The following is a 17,019-nucleotide window of genomic DNA, read 5'->3' on the forward strand; positions in this document are numbered from 1 at the left end:
AACTGAACAAACTTATACAACTTGCATATGGATATTCTTTCATCAATATAACTAACATCAGTAACATCAAACTAACAGAATAATATAAATAAACAGCTAGATATGTATTATGACAGCTATCAATGAATGTAGATTATGAATGCACCTGTAAATTTGTAACAAGAAATAAAATGTAGAAGAAGTTAACAGAGTAGATGTGGTTTAAGTGAGAGTTTGGGATGATAGATAAAACTTTAGGGTTTAAGAAGATAAGGGTGATGTCAGCTTACATCATGCTTTTGGAAGCTATGGTTTCATGCAATCTTCTATATATTATTGACACAAAATTATACGTTCTGGTTTGGGTCGATTTTAGACTAAAACCAAAACTTTTGTTTTTAACTTTTGAAAACCATTTGTTTGCGGTTTCTTCCATCTTTGTTTTTGTTTTTTTGAGATTTTTATATTGAAAAACAAATTTGACACAAAGCTAGTCACAAAGTAATGAATTTATGTCTAAATTATTTATTTATTTAATTAATAACTATTTGATTGTTATTTATTTATATATGAAAATCTATTTTGATCCTTTTTTTCCGATTTTTATCATATGCAAAAGCAAAACAAATCGTAACCTTGCTTTTTGTAAAAACATAAAACCAAATCATTGGTTTTGTTTTGATTTCGGTTTAATATTCAATTTTAATATTTTTTATATTGAATAGGTTTTTTCAGTTTCATCAACGGTTATTCAACGTTTTTTTTATCCATAGAGTTCGGGTTTATTAACAAGTAACAACAACTAAAAAATATAGGAAACTAGATTACAAATATTATTATCACCATGTATGATCTCATGAACAAGCATAACAATTTCATCTTTGAAAAACAATCTCAATTTCATAATAATAATAATAATAATAATAATAATAATCCAAAAAACACTCCAATTAAACCAATCAATTCCAAAGAATTCAAATCCAATGCATCACAAATACTAAAAAAAAACAAATAAAACCAAAAACTAAAAACACTTAAGGATTCAACATAGACAACCCTAAACCAAAAACCACCACCACTACCGAAACCAAAATCGAAACCGAATCTGAAGAAGAAGGACCCGAACTCAATCCCGAGTCATCTCCCGAACTCAAAAACTGAGACGGTGAAGGGGCGATAGCGGAATAAGAGTTCTCGGGTGGGGTTGATATAGTTGGTGGAAAGTATCTAACCGGACTCATGACCTCTAGCATCATGTTCACACCTTTTTTGCACCTGTCAGAATCACCACTGATGAAGTACATTGTCCCCTCGTTGTCGAGATTGATCACGGTGTCGCCTTCGTTGAAGGAGGCGATCGGGTTGCTTGAATCGCAGTGGTAGAATCCCCATTTTTCGACGACTACAACGGAGTCGTTCTTGTAATGGAAACCTGTTTCACGTAACATTAAGATAAAAATCATCATTAATATTATTTTTTCAAAACTGTAAAAGAATAGTATTAATATTGAAACAATACTAAGGTTAAGATTAAAAACCAAACTTAAAATCAATATGAGTATTAAACAAAACTGTAAAAAATTAATATTAAGACTAAAAATTCAAACATCAAAACTCAAAATCAATATTATTATTATTATTATTATTATTATTATTATTATTAAACAAAACTCTAAGAAATTTATACTAATAGTACTAAACAATAAAATAATAGTAATAACAATAAATCAAACATGAAACTCAAAATCAATATATTAATATATATATATATATATCAATATATAAATAATATATTAATAAAATTAATATTAATATTAAACAGCTTTAAAATCAATAATAATATTAATAACTAGTTTTTCTAAACCATGGTCAAGTAACAAAAGTGTATATCTAATACCTTAATCTACTTAAAATGTTAATATTATATGTTTTACTCTTTATACATTTTGCAAAAATCACTAAAATATCAGTTTTCAATATGCAATAAAATAACTGTTACATGTATTATGTATATAGCTTTTAAAAACTAGCTAGATCATGCAAACTAAATATATTTTTTTACAATATTTGAGCATAAATATCAAATAACTGGAAAAAAATCATATGTATTAAACAGGAAACCTACGGAGTGAATCGCCGATGAAGAACCGTCGTCTGGACGCCCAAACATTATAGAGTTGGGATTCATTAGTTGCCGGTGCACGCCACCCGACGGTACCGCCAACTTGGAATTCTGTGGCGGATATAGAGGTGATGACGACGGCAAAATATGAAGAAGCAGAGAAGAGGTAAAGATGAAGTGAAAGTAGATGCCATTTTGTGTTAGCAAATAATTAAGGTTGTGGTGTTGAGGGGTTTATATTATTATTATTGTTATTATATATAATGCATGGGTTTTGGAGGGAAATTAATTAGGTGGTGGTGGTAAACGTGGGTACGTGGGTGGTTATGTGGTTCAGTGGTTGTACTATATTTTGAGGATGTTAATGTTAATGTTGATGTGGTCAAACTCAAAGTCATGTGTTTTACTTGTTTGGTCGTTTTAGTGTTTGTGTATATCACGTGTTGGATATTTGTTGGGCTTAATATATATGTAACGTTTTTTTATTTAACGTTGGTGTCAATTATACAAAGTGTATAATATTTTTGTTTTATATTATATAGGTTGTATGACCATCTTAGTACGAATCGTTTGAACTTTGATGTGATGAAATGTGTATACAACATATATAGTGTCATACCGTCATAAGAACTATATAATTTTATCGAAATTGATTAGTGTGATAAGGGTTTGTTGTGTTATAAGTCATTTGATATGAAAGTTTAATTCATGCGACATATATGCTGTGAATAATTTAAAATCTACAAAATTTGTATGGGTCGTATAAGCTCATACAAATATACAATCTGTATGATTTGACATGCATGTTGGTGTGCGTATTTGGAGGTGTTTTAGCATCACATTTTTTTATTTTGAACATTATTTATTTCGTTTTTACCTTCATTGGCTCTTTAAATTTTACATTGGCAAAACCTGGGCCCACACCAATTCAACGTCAATTGGGTGATCATCAAGCCCAACACAGAAGCCCATGGCAGATTATATTTTAATGCCATTTGCATAAGCCCATAGTAGTCCACCAAAGTACCAAACATCATATATTTAAGATGGGGTTTGCACTAAAGAATCCTCAATTAGAGCAAGTTGAACTATTTTAGTACTTGTATCGAAAGTATTCCTAATGTTATACGAGTCACGCGATATGTCTCGGTAATGAAATAAGTGGCACAATATGATTAGATGATCATGTATGTTGTTGAAGGGGAGGTCTAATGACATGGACCAGTGGTCCGATGATTTTCGGATTTCCTGACCTTAATATCCATGTGTGTAGATGACTGGAAATTTATTAAAAAAAAGTGCGTCAGATGATTTTAGAGTATCATTAAAATCATTTTAGTTTGTATGGTTTTACTTAATACTAACAAAATAAAAATAATATTGTTACAAGTTAGGAGGTGTGGATGACACAATTGTACACCATTGTTCTCAGTTCCACTCCTTCAGAAACGGTGGGTTTAAAGATAATTGGCCATGGAAGTAACCAAAGCGCTATGTCCCTTCCATAACAAGAAAAAGATTCAAAACACTTGTTTTCGAAGGTCGGTACAGTTTCGAATCCAATTCCTCCTCATCCGAAGTTCACATTTCCTCTTTCTTATCCACCATGATCCGTAAGGCTGTTTTAGGGTGGTGACGTCCTTGGTAAACGCCTTAATGTATTTTCTTTGTGTTTTTACTTGTTTTTTGTTAATGCGTGAGTGTTTTAGTTTCTTGTTAGTTTTTTATTTGATGGAACTTACTCTCTCTAACAAAATTAATTAATCGTACTACAAATAAATATGATACAACAAATGTATTGCCTCTTTATCATATAATACTTATTTTTATGTAGGTACAAATATATTTCATCAGTGCCTACCTTGGGAATTCACGTGTCTCGATCGAGCTGGGAAAAATATGGCCGTTAAGGCTTAAAGTACTAAATAATATGTAAACGCATTTTTATACGTCAATTAAAGTTATGACAATAAACATAACAATTAGCAAAAATCATGGTAGCATACTGAATAGGCTAATAGCTTATCGAGGATTTGTGAAGCTCTCCCAACATTCTTGATTTCAAATTGATGAATCAACTATTCGCAATTTATACTTCTAATGTTCCAGTCTCAATAGTTATCATCACCAACCCACTAAATCTTTCTTGGTGCATTATGGATTGTAAATAAAATTTCAATTAATATAAGTTCGAAAAACTCTTTTCTACAGATGCTAGCGAGACTGTTGGTGCTCGAAGTCAACTTTGTTGCTATCCCGCATATTCGTTTCTTTTTTTTATATATTTATTTAACTTTTATTAATTAATTAAATGCAATGGGTCTTTTTCAATTCTTAATGGGCCTATAAGTTTGTTGGTAATTAAAAAAGTAGGTCTAAAATGTGTTTGAATATTATAAAAATAGTGGAATTATAAGCATTTGGGTATTTTATATATAACATCGGGAATTTTAAAAAAATATTGTGCCCCCGAATAAAGCGCGCCTTGGCCAAACACCCACATGGCACACACTTAGCGTCAGTACTGTATTTGATATTTACATGGTATTCGATAATGTTTGTATGTAGCCAATGAGATTTAGCACAATTGACATTGGAGAAAAAGTAAATATTTGGGCTGCAAACCATAAGGAAGTTTAAATGCGATCCCGACCGTGTTTTGTCACGGTGGTCCTTCGGGCAGACAGTTATCCCCGAAACAAGAGACCGCGGGCTTTGGTTATCCAGCGCCGTCTACAATTGCAACTTCACAAGCTTATGAGTCATCTTTTGCAATTGGAATTTAGATTACCCTGATAACCGGACTTTATTCATCGGTCATTAAAACAAATAATGTTTGTATGGCGACAAAGTGTCAAATAGACGAATATGTAACGTGTTTGGCGTAATGTTATGATCCTCTGCTATTCGTTGTTATTGCATCACTCTACACCCACCTATTTTCAACGGCTGTAGACTCATCATCACCTGTACCCCCTTACTGCATTTACTTACTTTTTTTTACTAAATAATATTAATTAATCTACCACGTCTTATATATTCAATTCATTTTACTTTCATTTATTTTCATGTTAATTTTAAATAATAAAATAATGCAAACGAGATAAATTATTTAAAATAAATTAAAAAAACTAAATGTTAAATATAAGAACATAATTATGTAAAAAAATGTATTATAAATATATTCAATATAATATAAGTTTGATGATTAAGAGGTTATTTCATAAATAAATTAATTGTTATAACCTGTTAATTATTTGGGTTTGGTGTGACCCAAGACCCAAAAATTATTGTTTAACTATGCAATGATTTCATAAATAAATTAGATTTTATAACCTATTTAAGGAATATCCGGGTCTGGTGAGACCCATACCCGTAATTTGGGTTAAACGCATGAGATATCTCAAATCGCAAATTAAATAATCTGGTGGCCTAAGAGGAGGTTGAAAACAACCAGAAAGTGACACTGAGATTTTTTGATAGGCATCTATATAGATAAATTAATAAATACCATTAATTTTTTATTTTTATTTTTTTGTTTTAATCCCATATTTCAATTAATAAGTTCGGTTGGTCTCGTGTTCGAAACCTGATCCAAAGACGTTTCTGGATGAGTTAGACGTGAAACGTCAAAATCTGTATACATGGTTATAAAGGGTGGACTAGTATAGTGTGGATTGGGGTCCCGGGACACCGTGTGTTTTAGAAACTTCTTAGAAGTAGTATATTAATTTTTTAAGGACTCTAAGAATTAATACTTTAAACCCATATTATTAATATTGACGTGGTGTGTAGAAAGTCACTTGTTTAAATTTTGGAAGGTCACAAGTTATTTTGAAAGGACTAGATGTGGAAAATTAGTTACGGAAGTATAAATGTTCTCTTATCTCGATAGATCGACCAATCACATTTTCTGTTTACATTTTCTGTTTGATATTAAATACAAACTCTAGTTTGCTGTCTAGGTCATCAAAGGGTTTTCATTAAGATTTTGGTTGCTTAATGTTCTTCTTATTCCGCCTTCGTTAATAGGATTTAGTTGTAAATTAACTTCATGTGAAATCTTGTTGTGTGTTTGTATGCTTTCGCTAAATTAATAATGTTTTGTCTACACATGTAAGTAAGTACATGTTCATCCCCAATAAACTTCATTATTGGTTTTTATTAATCCTAATTATCGTCTTTTAGTTACTACCGGTCACAAATAACGAACTGGCTGCTGATGGTCTCAACTTTTAACGTATTTGTTCATAATGGTCATCGACTAACAGAATCCTAATGTCCTTAGCTTCAAGTCACCGGAAAAACCTTTTTTGGCCGGAAAAATCTTTTTGGTGGTAGTTGGTTGGCGGTGAGTTAATTGATGGTGTTTGTGGTGTCCAGGTGGTGTTTTCAATCAACAAATTTGACTTTTTCGGCCAAAAACGTCTTTCAGACGACCTGAAACTAACGTCGTTAGGATTCTGTTAGGCGTGAACATTAGGAACAAATACGTTAAAAGTTGAGACCGTCAATAGCCAATTCATTAGTTGGGACTGGCAATACCTAAAAGACAATAGTTACGATTAATAAAAGGAACCTGCTATGGACACCCCCACACCCACCCAATACGTCGCGTATAGGGCTATACGCGGTGTATTAGGGTACGATTTGACATCCTAGCCTGCAAAAGTCGGGCTTGTCATATCGTATCCTAATACGCCACGTATAGCCCTATACGCGGCGTATTGGGTTATTTATATTATTGGAGCCCGGCTTCCTCCCCTCCCTCTCCATCCTTTTGATGCGCCTAAAAGTGGTATATAAAAATAATGTTATTAATCAACCTAGCACAACGAGTAATAAAAACCTAGAATACCCTAAACCAAACCACTAGCAACAGGCAAGTGAACCTATCAGGTGTAGAATAGCTATGTGAAGTCCGGGAATATCGAACCCTAAAGACACTTATTTAAATTAACGAATTCTAAAAGCTAAATATACTAATAATTAAGAAATAGATTATTTTATTTTATTTTTTATTTATTTAATTTATTTAAAAATAATAACTAATTAAACTAATTTAAACTAAGAAAAATAAATTAAAGTTCTTAAGACTTAGACGAAGACAATAATGAGAAAGGCGTTACCTAGGTTTGAAATCCTATTTGTGAATCTTGGATGCTTATCGGCTATGGAAACTGTGATGGAACCGGGATCTAAAGATACGACGCCCTAAACATCCTAGTGGATCCCTGACCATTCTCTGGGTGTCACCTAAAAGGATTACCTAAAGAGCGTATGACGCAAACCGGTTGGTTGGATTACCTCTCAGTCTCTCCAACAATATTAAAGTACTCTAATGACTAGATCACCTCTCAGTATCACAAATCACAATACATTTGGGAGTGTAAGGGACATAAGGAGTAACCTAAAGATGCTTAAAAAGACTTAAAATAGCAAAAATCAAAAGACAATAAGGGGGAAATACACTCTTGTGTAATCTATACCCAAATCGTCTAATGAATAAGACAACCCCAACTATCTATTACCTCTCAGTCTCAATATAGGTAGAACACTTAAAATTTCCAAACCCTCAAACAATAGTTCCTATGGATTATGTCGACTTTAAACCATAAACTAGTTACGAACACACAGTAGGTAACCTAATATGCGTCTACACATGAAAGACTTTCACAAAGACACATATGGAACAACTGAATAAAAGTAATACAAATAAGTTGGTTACAATAATATTAGTCCAACATAAATAACCAATACCAACAAGCAAACCAAAAGTCAACAAATACTCATTCAAAGCTTAGGTTTTTTTTTTTGAAACAACCAATGGCTCGAGCCGGCCACTAGTCCGAACGGACGGAGCCCCTAGCGGTCCACCTATTGAGGGATTCCCCGGATAAAACCCGACCCCCACACCTGCCAAACGGCACGACAGCGAGGAGCCAGTAAAACCGGGTGAGATCAGGACTCGAACCCTGGCAAGCCAGGGTCATCCCTCTTATCTCCCATATAAATTGGTGATAGTGAGGTTTGATCCCCCTACCTCTCACTAATAAAGTGAATGTTCTACCATTAAGCCACAACCAATTTATTATTCAAAGCCTAGGTAACTAAAAAGGTTTTAGCCAACAACCATGCTCAAAACAAGAAAATAATAAATAGGTTCAACTAAGTTTATAATAAAATTAAAACAAGAGAACCGTGAGTAGTTATAAACCCAAACACCTTTGAAAAATTCCTCACTTGCGGCTCTAATTGCTCTCTTGCAGCTGTTATCCAAAACCCACCTCAGAAAAAGTAATAAAATTATATTAATGTTGTTGGTCTCCAAATTGTTGTCTCTTCTGTTTATCCACCGACCCTGACTTTCGAATAACAAGAAAGAATCTTAAACTTCTTCTAAATGGCGGCTGCCAAAAAGTCCTCCAACCTACCCAAAATTAGGGAAAATTCTGAAAATAGTCTAAAATAGGAGAGAGATTCCGAAAATAGTCTAAGAAATTTTCATATTCCATAAATAGTCCAAATAATTCTATCAGCGCCGATAGGTTTGAAAAAAGTTAAAAAAAATCCGATGGTTTTCGCCATCCAATAAGAAGCTGTCAGGTGTCCTACTACCCACCTCAAACAAATCTGTCCAGATGGTGCTCCTATGAAAACCATCTCCTCTTAAAAGTCAAAACCATCTCCCCAGCCTCCTTTCCCCTTAAACTTGTCTGCGCCGGGTGGCGGTGGTTTCCGGCAACTTCTCACCTACCGTCCCATCTATTCCGACCACGATCCCCATCTCCTCCACACCCTTCATCCCCTCCAACCTTCTCAAAAGCCAAAACCATCTCCCCAGCCTCCTTTCCCCTCAAACATGTCTGCCGCCAGTGGCGGCGGTTTCCAGCGACTTCTAGGTTATACAACTTAGAAACACAATAAAGAAAAACGGACCCCAGAGATCCCAATCTCTCAACACCTTACCCGGATCCTCACGAAACAGGTTCGGAAACACAAACAGCTTCAAATTACTCACAATCCGCGACAGATCTCGTTTCACAGTATCCCACACCGGCTCCGTCAAGGTGTTCGGCGGGTGACCCGAACCCGGTCATGGCCGTTGACTGGTTGGGTGGTTGTGGTTGACTAGTGGAGTTGCGGTTGGACGGCGGCGGAGGTCCGACGGCGGAGGGTTTTGGTGGCAGCGAAGGGAGGTTGAAGGGGATGAAGGGTGTGGAGGATATGGGGATGGTGGCCGGAATAGATGGGACGGTAGGTGAAAAGTCGCTGGAAACCGCCGCCACCAGCGGTGGACATGTTTGAGGGGAAAGGAGGCTGGGGAGATGGTTTTAACTTTTGAGAGGAGATGGTTTTCATATGAACACCATCTGGACAAATAAGTTTGAGGGGAAAATCATTTGGGTAGGTGGGTAGTGGGACACTTGGCAGCTTCTTATTGGATGGCGAAAACCATCGGATTTTTTTCAACTTTTTTCAAACCTATCGGCGCCGATAGAATTACTTAAACTATTTATGGAATATGAAAATTTCTTGGACTATTTTCGGAATCTCTCTCCTATTTTGGACTATTTTCAGAATTTTCCCGAAAAATTATTATATATATGTGACCTAACTCCCGTTGTCTTCATGCTAGGATTGTTATTTTTTTAAGCCCATCATATCTTGGAGTCAAACTTCAAACATCTTAGTCTCGTATAACTCTCTTTTAATTCACCTCATAAATGGGCCGATCCCAACCTAAAATATATTTTTTTTTCGAACGGTGACTTTCTCAGTTAAGTGATATCACGACCGCATTATGGCCCCACCACCCCACTCGGGCCAGACTATGTTGATCTTATCGGGATCCACGCTGGCATCCAAGTTTGGCCTGGCGTTCCCGGTAAAACCCAGTTTGCTCACCCCGCCTGAAAACACGACAGGCTTTTTTGCTCTGGGAAAAATATATTGAAATCAAAATTCGTTAAGTAAACTAAAAAGAAAATAATAACAAATGAATTTAACGTTGTCGGCCCATCTTCAAATCTATACTCTCACATTAAGTATTGTTTTTTTTCTTTTATTATTATTATTATTATTATTATTATAATGATGATGATATACGTTTTTTTTATTTTCTTTTTAGGATAATACATATAATAGTTAACTAGTAATATATATATATTCTTGACTCTTAATTCGTCGGTCTCAAATTTTGTATAGGTGCATCATTTTAGCTCATAGTCTCATAAAACAATTAAACTCACACATTAACCAGAAAAATAATAATACTCAATAAAAACTTGGCTCAAAAGTATCTAAAAAGTAGGAAATATTTATATAATAATATGTCAAATTTATAACACATTAAATATCCCCACACTTAAATCTTTTTCATCCCTGAAAAAGCTATTTGCAATGGAATCAGAATCGGAAAACTGGTTTTCAAAAACGCTTAAGTTATTCACTAAACCATTCGTGAACCGTTTGACAGAAAGTTCGTTTATGAACAAAACTTTTGTTAGTTTAATTAAATGAACGCACATGAACAACACTTTTGTTAGTTTACAAAAACAAACCAAACCTTGGTTTTTACAAAAACAGAAAATCAAACCATTGGTTTTGTTTGATTACGGTTTATTCAATTTTAATAATTTTATTTTGAATAGGTTTTTTCAATTTCATCAACGGTTATTGAACATTTTTTTATCCATAGAGTTCGGGTTTATTAACAACTAACAACAGCTAAAAATATAGGAAACTAAATTATAAATATTATTATCACCATGTATGATCTTATGAACAAGCATAACAATTTCATCTTTGAAAAACAATCTCAATTTCATAATAATAATAATCCAAAAACACTCCAATTAAACCAATCAATTCCAAACAATTCAAATCCAATGCATCACAAATACTAAAAAAAAACAAATAAAACCAAAAACTAAAAACACTTAAGGATTCAACATAGACAACCCTAAACCAAAAACCACCACCACAACCGAAACCAAAATCGAAACCGAATCTGACGAAGAAGGACCCGAACTCAATCCCGAGTCATCTCCCGAACTCAAAACCTGAGACGGTGAAGGGGCGATAGCGGAATAAGAGTTCTCGGGTGGGGTTGATATAGTTGGTGGAAAGTATCTAACCGGACTCATGACCTCTAGCATCATGTTCACACCTTTTTTGCACCTGTCAGAATCACCACTGATGAAGTACATTGTCCCCTCGTTGTCGAGATTGATCACGGTGTCGCCTTCGTTGAAGGAGGCGATCGGGTTGCTTGAATCGCAGTGGTAGAATCCCCATTTTTCGACGACTACAACGGAGTCGTTCTTGTAATGGAAACCTGTTTCACGTAACATTAAGATAAAAATCATCATTAATATTATTTTTTCAAAACTGTAAAAGAATAGTATTAATATTGAAACAATACTAAGGTTAAGATTAAAAACCAAACTTAAAATCAATATGATCATTAAGACTAAAAATTCAAACATCAAACCAAAATCATGATTATTATTATTATTATTATTAAACAAAACTCTAAGAAATTAATACTAATAGTACTAAGCAATACAATAACAGTAATAATAATAATAAATCAAACATGAAACTCAAAATCAATAAATTATAATAACAATCTTAAACAAAATTTTAAACAATGCTAATTTGTTGATGAATATCAAATATCAACCTCAAAATCAGTATTAATATGAAACAATCAATATTAATATTAATTGGTTTTTTGTTACTCTCATGAAATATATTTATAATACTTTAATCTACTTGAAATGTTAATATTATATGTATCACTCTTTATACAATTTGCAAAAATCACTAAGGTATTAATATCATTTTCAATATGCAATAAAATAAGTATTACATGCATTATATAACTTTTAAAAACTAGCTAGATCACGCAAGCTATATATATATATATATATATATATATATATATATATATTACAATATTTGAGCATAATAATATCAAATAATTAAAAAAAATTATAATCGATAACAATCGTTATATGTTGTACTGAAAAATATCGTTTTTAACATGAGATATTATTAACCAAAACTGTAAAAAGATGATAATAATAATGTTAATACTAATGATAAGATTAAAAGAAAAAACTGTAAACTTACGGAGCGAATCGCCGATGAAGAACCGTCGTCTGGAAGCCCATACATTATAGAGTTGGGATTCGTTAGTGGCCGGTACACGCCACCTGACGGTACCACCAACTTGGAATTCTGCGGCTGAGACGGAGCTGATGACGATGGCAAATAAGAAGCAGCAGAGAAGATGTAAAGATGAGGTGAAAATGGATGCCATTTTTAGTTGTTAGCACTTAGCAGAATATTGTGGTGGTGAGGGGTTTATATATAATGCATGGGCTTTGGAGGGAAATTAATTAGGGGGTGGTAGACGTGGGTACGTGGGTGGTTATTATGGGCAAAGTTGTTTGCTTAATGTGGTTGTACTGTTGGCATAAATGGTTGTACTTTTTGTGGATGTTAATGTTGATGTGGTCAAACTCAAAGTCATGTGTTTTACTTGTTTGGTCGTTTTAGTGTTTGTGTATATCACATGTTGGAGATTTCAGATTTGTTGGACTTCTTGAATTGAGCTGCTTCGTTCCCGTAATATTCATATGGTACATCTTGCATAATTTAATCGAAACTGATTAATGTGACAGTGGTTTGTTGTGTCATAAGTCATATGATGCAAAAGTTTGATTTATAAAGCATGTATGGATTATGGTTGTGAATAATTTATGATATACAAAATTCATATGAGTCGTATAACCTCATTCAATCTTTTGACATGCATGATGCGCTAATTTGAAGGGATATTATATTACAGTAGTAGCAACACACTTCTTATTTCGAGCATTATTTATTTCGTTTTTCATCTCACTCTTTAAATTTAATCATTCGCAAAACATGGGCTCGCGCCAATTCAACGTCAATTGGGTAATCATTAAGCCCAAGACATAAGCCCATGGCAAATTTTATTTTAATTTATTTTAACGCCATTTACATAAGCTCGTAGTAGTCCGTCAAAGCACCAAACATCATATATTTAAGATCCATTTTAGTACTTTGTATCGAAAGTTTTCCTAATGTTATATGACTCACACGACATGTCTCGGTCATGAAATAAGTCATGTATGTTGTTGAAGGGGAGGTCTAATGACGTGGACAAGTGGTTCGATGATTTTCGGATTTTATGGACTCAATATCCGCGTGTGTAGATGACTGAAATTTACTAAAAAAAAAGTGCGTAATTTTCGTATCATCAAAATCATTTTAGTTTGTATAGTTTTACTTAATACTAAAAAAAATAAAAATAATATTGTTACGAGTTAAAAGGTGTGGATGACACAATTATACACCATTGTTCTCAGTTCCACTCCTTTGGAAAAGGTGGGATTAAAGGTAATTGGCCATGGAAGTAACCAAAGTGCTCTGTCCCTTCCATAACAGGAAAAAGATTCAAAATGTTGGTTTTCAAAGGTCAGTATAGTTTCAAATCCATTTCCTCCTCGTTCGAAGTTCACGTTTCCTCTTTCTTATTTACCATGATCCGTTAGATACTTTTCAAAGCTGTTTTAGGGTGGTGACAGCCTTGGTAAACGCTTGATGTGTTTTCTTTATGTTTTTGCTTGTTTTTTATTAATCTATGAGTGTTTCAGTTTCTTGCTAGTTTTTTATTTGATGGAACTAAACTCTCTAACAACATTAATTAATCGTACTACAAATATATTGCCTCTTTATCATCTAATATTTATTTGTATGTAGGTACAAATATATTTCATTAGGGCCGGCCATGAGAATTCAGGTGTCCCGGCAGAGTTGGAAAAAATATATCCGTTAACTGGGCTGTCTTCGAAACTCCCTTAAAATTTTGGGCCTGTGATGAATAAAAAAAGACAGGCCCCTAAAATCGCGTTCTCAGTTATGTAATAGATAATTTAACAATTTTACCAATATGTTTTACTTTCAAAAGCCCAAAACAAACAAACAATAATAAACATGTAATTAAAATGATTCATATAAACCACAAATAAAAGTTTTTTTCTATAAAAAAAATAGCACTAATTTTTGGAATTAAACTCATGACATTTGTTTCTACAGTTTAGAATACTTTTCATTCAACCAAAGAGTCATTTCGTACACTTTTATGTTAAAACAAAATTATATGTAAAATATAAATTTTAATTTTTTTACAATTATAGGCCTCTCGGGAGAGTGGGCCTGGGTCCGTCACCCTCCCGTTGGGCCAAGCCTGCCCGTTAAGGATTAAAGTACTAAGGTGCTGTTTGTTTTTTAAAACAAAAACTGTCTGCAATCTGATTTTATCTGATTTCATATCTGCAACTGAAGATGTGGTCTGATGGTCTGCAATCTGAAATATAATACTGTTTGTTTTATAAACCGGGTATCGTCTGCATAAGCTGAAAATTAGTTACATATAATACATATTACAGTAGATAGAAGTCATTTAACGTCTGTAGACTGGTAAAATAGTTGGTGGTGGGGCAGTGGTGGTGGCGGACGGTGGGTGTAGTGGTGATGGATGGTGATGGTGGTGGGTGGTGGACGGTGATAGTGGCGGATGGTCGGTGGTGGTGGCGGACGGTGGGTGGTGGTGGTGGTGGCGGGCGGTGGGTGGTGGTAGTGGACGATGGTTGTGGCTGACGGGTGGGTGGTGGTTGTGATGGACGGTGGTGGTGGTGGACGTTGGGTGATGGTGGCGGACGGTGGGTGGTGGCAGTGATGGACGGTGGGTGGTGGTGGTGACGGACGGTGGGTGGTGGTGGTGGACGGTGGTGGTGGTGGTGGCGGTGATGGGTGGTGGTGGTGGTAGACGGTGGTGGTGGCGGACGGTGGGTGGTGGTGGTGATGGACAATGGTGGTGGCAGACGGTGGATGGTGGAGGGTGGTGGACGGTGGTGGTGGTGTTGGACATTGGGTGTTGGTAAGATGTTAAGAAGTTTGAAGATGTGTGAAGAAGTTAAACAATAGTTTATTTTTTAATACCATAAAAGCAATTTGCAGATCTTATTTAAAAAGAAACAAACAGTCTTCAGAAGATTATGTCTGCGCGCCCGCAGACATAGGCTTCTTGCATATGTTTTAAGCAAAAACAAACAAAACCTAAATAATATGTAAACTCATTTTTACATGCCAATTAAAGTTATGACAATAAACATAATATATAGCAAAAGTCATGGTATTAGAATGAGTTTATGGCATACTGAATAGGCTAATAGCTCATCGAGGATTTGTGGAACTCTCATAACATTCTTGATAACAAACTGGTGACTCAACTATTCGCAGTTTATGCTCTCTAAAATTCCGTTCTCACTAGCTATCATCACCAACCCGCTAAGTCTTTCTTGGTGCGTTATTGATTGTAAATAAGATTTCAATAACTAAAATTTCGAAAAATTTCTTTCTACAGATGCTCTCGTGGTTGCTGTTGTTCGAAGTCAACTTTGTTGTTATCCCGCCTATTCGTTTCTTTTTTTGTTTATTTAAACTTCTATTGATTAATTAAAAGTAATGACCCTTTTTCAATTTTTAATGGACCTATAAGCTTGTTGGTAATTAAAAAAAATGAGTCTAAAATGTGTTTAGGTATTATAAAAATAGTGAGATTATAAGCGTTTGGATGTTTCATATTTACATGGTATTCGATAATATTTGTATGTAGTCGAAGAGCTTTGGTACAATTGATATTGAAGAAAAGGTAAATATTTGGCCTGCAAACCATAAGACTATTTTTATTGGTGACCTTTTAAGAGGTCATTACACTATTTAAGAAATAAATAAAAGATTAAATCCTTTTCATATTATAACCTGGGTTGCAACCCCAACCTAGGTCACAACCTACTTTTTAATTAAATATTCTTTTGTTTTTTTCTTTCAAACAATTTGTTTTTATATAATTTGAGTTTTATTTAATAATTTATATCATTTGACTTATTTCAAAAATCTAAAAATATAGTCTTGTTTAATTTATTTTTATGAATATTTCGATATCAATTTTACTAGAAACGGGGCACTTTTAAAAATATGTATTTTTTAATGTTATTATATATAAAATTTTATTTTTTTAATAGTTGTAAAAATTCAAGGTTTTTTTTAATAGAATTATGATATTACTTTTTTAATGATTTTATAATTAAAATAATATTGTTTAAAAATAAATATTTTTTTAAATTTTACTAAATTTTATAGAATAAATTAAAAGCTAATAAGATATATGTATTAAAATAATTGGTTTGGGTTGGGTTGGGTTGGGAATAAAAATGAAAAGTTGGGTTGTGTTGGATTGTGTAGGTGAAAGGGAGGGTGAAATTAATTTTTTATTAAAAGTTGAGTTGGGTGGGTTGTGAATAAAAGTAGTCTAAGGAAGTTTAAATGCGATCCCGACCGTGTTTTGTCGCGGTGGTCCTTCGGGCAGACAGTTATCCCCGGAACAAGAGACCGCGGGCTTTGGTTATCCAGCGCCGTCTACAATTGCAACTTCACAAGCTTATGAGTCATCTTTTGCAATTGGAATTTAGATTACCCTGATAACCGGACTTATTCACCCGTCATTAAAAAAAATTAATGTTTGTATGTGGCGGCAAAGTGTCAAATAGCCGAATACGTAACGTGTTTCGCAAAATGTTATGATCCTCTGCTATTCGTTGTTATTACATCACTCTACGCTCACCTATTTTCAACGGCTGTAGACCCATCATCACCGTGTACCCCCTATTTTGCATTTACTAAATATATTCTTTTTTTATACTAAATAATATTAATTAATCTGCCACGTCTTAAATGTTCAATTCATTTTATTTTTATTTATTTTCACGTTAATTTTAAATAATAAAATAATGCAAACGAGTATTTATTAAAAGTAC

General features: G+C 33.9%; 2 pseudogenes; both read right to left on the reverse strand.

Moving 5' to 3' along the window:
• Positions 1-1,013: 1,013 nt before the first annotated feature.
• On the reverse strand, positions 1,014-2,295 carry LOC143540197 (early nodulin-like protein 7; annotated as a pseudogene).
• An 8,748-nt stretch (positions 2,296-11,043) lies between these two features.
• LOC143540198 (early nodulin-like protein 7 pseudogene) lies at positions 11,044-12,431 on the reverse strand (annotated as a pseudogene).
• Positions 12,432-17,019: the final 4,588 nt, after the last annotated feature.

The sequence above is a fragment of the Bidens hawaiensis genome, unplaced genomic scaffold, assembly GCF_021521415.1.
Source record: "Bidens hawaiensis isolate Kalapana, Puna unplaced genomic scaffold, B.hawaiensis_p1.1 tig00012182_1, whole genome shotgun sequence".
In the NCBI taxonomy this organism is placed as follows: Eukaryota; Viridiplantae; Streptophyta; class Magnoliopsida; order Asterales; family Asteraceae; genus Bidens; species Bidens hawaiensis.